Consider the following 7,777-nt stretch of genomic DNA (forward strand, 5'->3'; position numbering starts at 1 on the left):
TAAAGCACGCAAAGAGGTTAACTCGGGTAAGTTAACCTTTCTCTTCCCTTTACTTCCCACGCACTAGAGGCAACCGTTTTAACAAGTTGTTTATTTTATCCTTCCAGCATTTCATCCTGCAAACAGAAGCAAATAGACAGATGTCTTCTCATCCCTTGAGCCTTTATTGTTCAAAACATACCTTACTGTATACACGGTTCTGCATTTTGCACTTTGTCACTGAACAAAATAGCCCAGATACCACACCCTATCATTATCTTTCTTGGTCCTTTTTTTTTAAATCTATTTTTATTTATTTCAGAGAGGAAGGGAGAGGGAGAGATAGAAACATCAATTATGAGAGAGAATCATTGATTGGCTGCTTCCTGCACACCCCTACTGGTGATCAAGCCCACAACAAGGCATGTGCCCTTGATCAAAATCGAATCCAGGACCCTTCAGTCCACAGGCTGGCGCTCTATCTACTGAGCCAACCCGGCTAGGGCTTTTGGTCCATTTTTATGTCTGCATAGAACTGCATGGTATGAGCACACGATAGTTTAGTCCTATATCATGCATGTTTGGGATGCTTCTAATCTTGTGCTATTACAAATAATACTGTGCGCAACGACCTCATGCATCTGTCACTTTATAAATGTGCAGGAATATCTTTTAGATCGATTCCTAGAAGAAGGTTCCTGGGTCAAAGATTAAATGCACATTTCATTAGACATTACAAATTCCCTTCCATAGGAGTTATAGTTTGCCTTCCACCAGCAGTGTTGAGAGTGCTTGTTTCCTCTCAACCTTGCCTACAGGGTGTGCTGTCAAACTTTGAAATAGAAATGGTTGTTCAATGCATTTTAATTTGCATTTCTGCTATTCCTGGTGAGCTTGGTCATCTTTTTAGATGTGTACAGTCCTATTTCTTTTGCAATATTGCTCATTTTTCGATTTGTTTGTGGTCTTTTTCTTATAGATTTTGGGAAAGGTATTAACCTTTATTTAATGACATGTTACAAAACCTTCTCCCAGTTTGTCATTTGTCTTCCTTTGTTATTGTACTTCTAGCCATGCAAAGTTCGTGGGTTTTTTTTTTTAAATTGTAGTCTAATATGTAAAGTACTCTCTTGTGGCTCTGGATTTCTGAGTCATAATTAAAAAGGTTTTCATCACTCCCAGGTTATAAAGAAATTCACCCATAACATTTTATGTTTGGTTTTTTAAAAAATTTAGATCTTTGATTGATTTGGAGGAATTTTTGGGGTATGGTATTGACATCAGTCTTGGGGGGGAGGGGGGTGTTGTTTGGTTTGTTTGTTTGTTTTATCATAAATGCCAATACTGTGCTTAGGTTTTCTTCTTTTTTTTCTTTTCTTCTTCTTCTTTTTTTTTTGTTTGTTTGTTTGTTTTTGATTTTGTTAACTCTCACCTGAGGCTATTTTTCCATTGATTTTTAGAGAGAGTGGAAGGGAAGGGGTAGAGACAGAGAGAGGAATATAGATGTGAGAGAGACACATCGATTGGTTGCCTCCCACACACTCCCCGACCAGAGCTGGGACTTAAGCCTGCAACCGAGGTATGTGCCCTTGACTGGAATCGAACCCAGGACCCATTAGTCTGCGGGCCGATGCTCTATCCACTGAGCCAAACCGACTAGGTCATTGCTTAGATGTTCTATTTTGAGTGCTAATCCACATGCTCAAGGACTTGGCAGTCCTGAGCTTCTTCCCACCCCCATTAGTAATCTGTAATGAGCTTTTCCCATCAACCATCCAAAATACCTCTCAAGAATATTTGCTATGCGCATTAGGCTCCATCCTTTTTCCCCCTCCCCGCCCCCCCCCCCCCGCCCCCTGCCCCCCACCCCCCGCCCCCGACTCCAGAAGCCTCAGTTGTCACAGGCACAACCCTGTGACATGCACAGAGCACTGAAAGTCCTACACTTCCAAGGGTGAGGTTCTGGTCTTCGATGTTATTCCTATTGCTTATGGATCTGTGTTTGGGCTGGAAAGTTTTGGCGGATGTCTAGGGAGGCAGGAGACGGTAGGGAAAGGCAACTGGAAATGATGTGAGCAACGGTGTGATAGTTTCAACTTGCCTTTGTTTTCTTTGTGGTTCACCTCTGGCTTTCTTCTTGGCTTCGTCTTTGTCTTGATGTTCATTGAATTAGGATGGTTAATCTTCTTCATCATTTGAGCATGTGTTTCAGAATTTTGAAATGTAAGCCTGACTCTTGAAGTTTGCATAGCAGCTTTTCTCCAGGGAAATGTAAAAGAGCTGTTCCACTAATGAAGGAAGTTTTCAAATGTGGAAAAATAGATGAGTGTTTGGTCTCTGTGAAAAATAATCTCATACTGAATAATGCACTGTCGATCCCTGAGTTGGTTTCTCAAAAACTTACTACCAAACAGTTACTTCCTCGTCCATGCCGGCAATGAAAGCTGTTTATTCATTGACAAGTCATATGCCTCATTTGTGTACTTTCTGTTCAAAGCAAAAGGTCCCATGTGGTCAGTTTAAATGGTCTAAATACTAATTTCTTTACTATATTTAATGTTAGCCATTCTGATGACTTAATATGCTCTTTACTTTTAATTGTGGAAAACCACCATTAAATGGACTAGCTTTTTCTTTACACTATTCTTTATTTCAATTTATTCAATTGATCTTTATTTCCATCCAAAATGTGTTGATTTTTAAAACTGAGATTATAATTAAGGAGGATGATATATTTGGATTGCACTGCTAGAAGGGAAACTCTCAAAATAGTGCATGATGAACAAGAGTGGGAAAATATTTCCCAAATGTTTTTATTGATCATTAAATTACTGTGCTATCCCACCAAATGACTGTTTTTAAAAAATATTTTAATTCATTTATAGAGAGAGAGAAAGGGAGGGGGAGAGAGAGAAACATCAATCAGCTGCCTCCTGCAGGCTCCCCACAGGGGATCAAGCCCTCAACCTTGCCATGTGCCTTGACCAGGTATTGAACTGGTAACCTCTTCGTACATAGGGCAATGCTCAACCAACTTAGCCACACTGGCTGGGCCCACCAAATGACTCTTGGTTAAAGACAATGAGATGTCCAACCTTTGTTGGCCTGAAAGTCCCTTGAAGGGCAAGCACCATGTTTAATTTTGAGTGTGCCTTTAAATCATAGTAGGAGGGAATTTATTGTTACATCAACTAAATACTGTAATAATTATGATTTGGGGATAATATTTTTCATTCTAATTTTATAATTAATAAACAAAAGAATTTTAATATAGATAACGTTGTCACTACAATTTTAGCTATATGTAAAGTACAAAGAAAGAAATGAGCTAAAGCCACACATAACATCCTTTGTGAGATGTGGGAAATCCATATGAAATATTGTATGGTTTCAACTATCCCCCAGAAGCAGACCCTTAATCAAAAATTCAAGCAAAAAGAGTTTATTTGGGAGATGATCCCAGGAAATACCAAGAGTGGAATGAATAAGTGAGAAAAGAAAGGAAAGGCCCGGCAGGTGTGGCTCAGTGGTTGAGTGCCAACCCATGGACCAAGAAGTCACGATTCGATTCCTGGTCAGGGCACATGCCCAGGTTGCAGGCTTGATCCCCAGTGGGGGTGTGCAGGAAGCAGCCAATTGATGTTGATGTTTCTCTCTCAGCGTTGTTTCCATCTCTCTCTCCCTAAAAATCAATAACATATTTTTTTGAAGAAAAGAAAAAGGAAGGAAGCCAATAAAATCTGTTATCAAGCCTGTACTACTGGGGCAACTGAAGCTAATCCATCTGAATTATGTAAAATAGTGCAGACTATACCTCAGAGTTGCCCTTACTAAGAGGTACGTTAACTCTCCGTCACTTCCTGCTTGCTCCACAGCTGGACCAAAGATGAGCTTGTGATTGTCAATGGGATATGGAAGGAGCAACAACATTTCATCCGAAGTAAAAATGATGGAAAGTGCAAGACAAAAAAATCCCATACTCTTTTTTTCTTTTAATCTTTATTGTTGAAAGTATTACATATGTCCCCCTTTTCCCCCCACTGACCCCTTCTAGCCTGCCCCACCCTCCACCTTCACCACACTATTATCTGTGTCCATGAGTTATGTATATATGCATACAAGTTCTTTGGTTGATCTCTTCCCTTCCACCTACCTACTCAAGCCTTCTCTCTGGGATTCGACAGTCTGTTCTATGCCTCTATGTCTCTGGATCTATTTTGTACATCAGTTAAAAATCCCATACTCTTGATATGCTACTGGGAGTCTAAAAAAATTAGTTCCTGCAGAATATAATGTGTAATGGCTAAAGCAGGAGAGAGAGAGATCTGAAAACCAAAAGAAATAACCAAAGGTTTCCATTAAAACAATATGTTGAGCTTATTAAATATTCATGAAACCTGTCATAATCCCTTTGTAATAACTTAGGGGGTTTCTAACTAAGAAATACTTCTTTAATATGATCCCCAAGATTTCAAATCACCATACCAATATACAGGCATCCAAAGATTTTTTAAAAAATAAGATATATTCTCTGCCCTAGTTGAAATACTGATTTCGGCCTTTTTAAAACTTTCATAATTTTTAATTTTGTGTGTGTGTTTGTTATTGCTGTTGTAGTAGAGTGGCTCAATACATGGGGATATTAATTCTCCATCTCAATTGTAAGCTTCAGATTTGGGATGAGGTGTGAAAAGGAAGTAGAGTCATCCAGAAGACAATGATGCTGATGACAATATAGCTGCAAATAACATCATGGGGAAATTAATGACTGAAGGTCTTTCTAGTGGAAAGTAAAGAGAGTGGGAGAATTGTTTTCAAATCATGTCAAACTCTGAAATAGAGGTTAAATTGGTCTATTTATTTTATTTATATTCTATTTTGTTCCTCTGTGTCCATCAAAATATGTGTGGGGAGGAGGGCATGAGAAGGGAGACAAGGGAAAAGAGAAGGGTTAGGGAACCAAGAACTAGAATTAGAGTAAAGGTATCTGCTGGCTCAAGGCAAGAGTTGGTGATGAAGGCTAGAGGGATGGGCCAAAGTCCATAAAACCAACAAGCAACATGTTGTCAGAATTGCCAAGAACAAATAGAAAGTCCAAAAGACTGCAGGCAGAATTTAGGACAAAATTACAGAAGTGACAGTTTGAATTAGGGCAAATGCATCAAAATGAGAGCAATCTGAGAACAAGTGAAGGAGGCCCTAGAGCAGTGGTCGGCGAACTCATTAGCCAACAGAGCCAAATATCAACAGCACAACGATTGAAATGTCATTTGAGAGCCAAATCTTTAAAACGAACTATATAGGTAGGTACATTGATATTAACTTCATTGGGGGACTCCTAAGCTGGCCTTTGCTAAAAACGTCCTCCATCTGATGGAGGGACGTTCGCTGAGGTCGACCCCTTCCAACTCTCCCATCCACACTCGTCTTGTGTACTTGTTTCGTCTATCTCCTTTCGTTCATCCTCTCTGTGTCCAAACCATCTCCACATACCTTTCTCCGTCCTCGACACTACATCTTCTTTCCCTCCTCAACATTCCCTAAAATTAACTTAAAAAACTTTCCTTAAAGTTTTAAGTCTTAGTTAAACTATAGGTACGTTGAGTAAGACTTGATATCATACTTAATAATGATATTATTTATTGATAAAATTAAATCCCTTACAATTTACCTTACAATATCCATAAGATTAAATCATGACAATGACTAACACTAATGTGAACAATGGCCTTGCGTCTCCTTGGAAAGTTTGGGTAAGTCAGGTTTGTATGTTGTTTTTAATTTTAGGCACGATTCCAGGTTCTCATCGATAAGGCGACTTCTCAATTTACTCTTGATAAGGTTCATGTTTGAAAATGATTGTTCACATAAATATGTAGACCCAAATAAGGAAAGAACAGCAAATGCTAGTTTTTTCAGTTGATTATATGAGTCAGGAATACTATTCCAGGTGTTAAAAATCAACATATCTTCCTTCTCCAGGTCTTTCAAAGCAGGCCACTTGTGCTGTGAAGTAAGTTCACATTTGTTTTTCTCCAATATTTCTATATCAGCACAAAGACGTTCAAATTTCGAGCTCCACAGTTCTTTGTTTTTTAAATCCAGCAATTGCATTTCAAAGTTGCCAAGGTCAATATTAAAGGGAGAAAAATTTAATTCTGTTACAGTAGCATTGAGAGGTTTTAACAAAGGCTAACGTCGCTTTGCTGTTTCTGAATTCCTGAAACCTGTTGAGAAAAGCTACCCTCATATTTAAAAGTGTTTTGAAATAGCAAATGTCAATATCAGAATTATTTTCTTGGCGATGTTTCAACAGGCTTGGAAAGTGAATCCAAGTTTCTCTTTCAAAATCTTGAGCAAAAAGAGATAATTTGTTTTCGAATGAAATAACTTCTTCTAACATCGAAAAAATTGTGTTTCCTTTCCCCTGTACTTTATGATTAAGCTGATTTAGATGAGACGTAACGTCTACCATGAAATAAAATTTCTGGATCCACTGATCGTTCGTTAGTTCTGGATAGTGAACACCCTTATTAAGGAGAAATGCTTTAATTTCTGTTAATAAGGAAGCGAAACGTTTCAAAACATTTCCTCTTGATAACCAACGTACCTTGTTATGCAGCAGAAGATCTGCATACTCACTCTCCATTTCAACTAAAAATTCTTTGAATTGGCGATGATTAAGAGCTTTAGCTATAATGGAATTGATAATCTTAATCACCAATTCCATAACTTTGCAAATTTCTTCTGGAAATGTCTGCACACAAAGCGCTTCTTGATGAATGATCCAATGGTAAGTAAGTATCTCGTGATTAATTTTTTCTTTCAAAATAGCAACAAACCTGTTTCTTACACCGGTCATACTTTTCAACCCGTCTGTTGAAATTGAGACAATTTTATTGAGTGGAATATGATGTTTTTCAATGCACTCAATTACAGCATTTGCTATATCCTCTCCACGTGTTTGACCTTTGAGTGGCAATAATCAATCCTAAAAGTTCTTCTTTAGGACCTGTAGATGAAATAAATAGTACAAAAAGTGAAACTTGCGCTGTATCATTTCTGTCACAAGACTCGTCAACTGCTATTGATAAAACTGAAACCAATTTAAGACCTTCGGCTTGCTGGTTGGTTATATTCGAAGACATTTTGACTGTTCTATCTTTCACTGTTTTAGCAGACAATGGTAACTCTTTAATTTTTTTTAGAATATCTGCTTTGTTCTTAAAATCCCGAAATAGCTCTTTGGATGCATTTATAAAACAACTTTTTATGTATTCGCTGTCTGTATATGGTTTTCTTCTCTTAGCAATCTCTTGACTAACCACAAAACTTGCAATATTAACATTGTTGGAAGATTGCATCCAGTAATTAAATACAGAACTTGATTTTTTTTGACTCTTCTAACGTTCCTCAACTGCTTTCTTCCTTGCATCACCAACAGGATATTTAGTAGTAAATGGCACGTGTTCAGTTGTAAAGTGTCTCTCCAAATTTGATTTCTTGTTATGCGCCAATTTTTCCTGACAAATAAGACAGGTCGGAAGGCCATTTAAGTTTTGAATAAACGCGAAAGTCTCGGTCCATTCAACTTTAAATTCACGGATTTTGTCTTCCGTTTTTCTTTGCTTCTTCTTTGTAGCCATGTCAAACAAGGCACCTAAAAAAAATGTTTCACTTTATAATAATAAAGCCACCAACACAAAAGAATTACAATTCTTAAATTGATGACAAAAATACCTGTAGGATTTGCAGCTGGTTGGAAAAATAGAGGTAACTTTATGCTTCAAGTAGGTAC

The sequence above is a fragment of the Myotis nattereri genome (genome assembly GCF_964212035.1).
Source record: "Myotis nattereri genome assembly, chromosome: X".
Lineage (NCBI taxonomy): Eukaryota > Metazoa > Chordata > Mammalia > Chiroptera > Vespertilionidae > Myotis > Myotis nattereri.